The following is a 1,692-nucleotide window of genomic DNA, read 5'->3' on the forward strand; positions in this document are numbered from 1 at the left end:
TGTGAATTGTGTTGGATAGTGGCGAGTAAATTGTGCTATTGCCTATTTTAGTGTTATGAGCATGATGATGAATGGTAAAGTTGTTGTTATATTTATTTTCATAAACTTACTAAGCTTTATACTTACCTTATTTCCTTTCCATTTTCTTATAGTGCCGTTAGAATAGCTCGAGGATTTTTGCCTACGTCGGAGAAGCCAGTCACACTATCATCCGAAGCACTTGGTATAGTTAGATCTTTTATTTTGATTATGGCATGTATAGGACCTAACTTTTGAGTTTTATGTCATTGTTAATTGGCCAAATGTGTTGGCTTATTCTAGCATTTGATTCATTTTGTGTAAGGCCATAGAAATTGCAAAATGTTAAAAGTTGTTTTATGAATACAAGAAGTTCTTTCATGAATGAGTAATTTATTGGTTGCTTAAGTACAAATGAAATGTGTGAAAGCCTTAGCCATGATTTTTCGGTTGAGAAATCATATTAAGTTAGACTTTGATATGTTAATTGTCATTAAATCATGTCTCAGGGTGGCAAAAGGCTTGGTAGATGGCCTTATATTGTCCACACGGGTAGACACACGAGCATGTGTCTAGGCCGTGTATGACACACGGCCAGCCCCATCGGCGTGTTGCCAGTCGTGTGTCCCCTAAACGTAAAAATTTCAAGTCAGTATGCATGGTAGTAAACACACGGGCAGAGGAACGACCATGTGTCTCAGCCCTGTGAAGGGCACGGCCTAGCACACGAGCGTGTGCCTTGGCCGTGTGACCCTTAAAGATTGCTAACGTCAGAAACAGAATGTCAAGGTTTTCAGACACGGGCTAGGACACGGACATGTCTGTGTCCTAGCCGTGTGAGGGACACAGGCCATAGACACGGAAGTGTGTCACGCCGTGTGAAAACCCCTGTAGGCTCGAATTTGGAATTTAATTCACACGGGTATGAGACACAGGCGTGTCTCTAGATGATTAGGCCGTGTGTGTCACATGAACCATCAGCACGGCCATGTTATAAGGACCGCACGGGCATGTTGCCCTTCCATACGGGTGTCTGCCCTGTTTCAAAAGTCATTTTTCTATTAAATTGATTTAAGGACCTGAGTTGGTTCTGAATGGTTTTCAATGAAAGTTTGAGGTCTCGTAGGTCTACATTAAGGAGCTTAAACAAAGTTCGGAAAAGTTTTAAATTTGATCAAGTCTTGGTGATTCGAAAATATTTGATTGCAGATGTTTAAGTTGAGTAATGCCTTGTATTCAGTCCCGGCGTAGGGCATTGGTGTGGGGTATTACATTTAGTGGTATCAGAGCATGGTTTAGTCTGTTTTAGGACTAACCTAGTGTGAGTACAGCCTAGATATACATGTTATAATTGTATACTGATAGTGTGACGACTCTTGACAATTACAAATTATATTTTTATTTATATTGTAAATGGATCCTGTCGTAACTACGACGAATGATGTGGAAAGCAATGGGCCTGCTCCTGCTGAAGGGACCGCGCCAGTAGATAGTGAGCCCGTGACGATGAGTCAGGGTAGAGGAGCTAGGGAAGCTTACCTCCATATGATGGATGCTTGGTATACAGAGTTTGTTTGTACGAATTCGAACACTCCACCTCCCCCACCTACTTCGATTCCTCAGCATACCCTTATAGCTCCGCAAGGAGTGGATCTGGTTAGGAGAAAGAAACCC

Source organism: Gossypium hirsutum, chromosome A06, assembly GCF_007990345.1.
Source record: "Gossypium hirsutum isolate 1008001.06 chromosome A06, Gossypium_hirsutum_v2.1, whole genome shotgun sequence".
Lineage (NCBI taxonomy): Eukaryota > Viridiplantae > Streptophyta > Magnoliopsida > Malvales > Malvaceae > Gossypium > Gossypium hirsutum.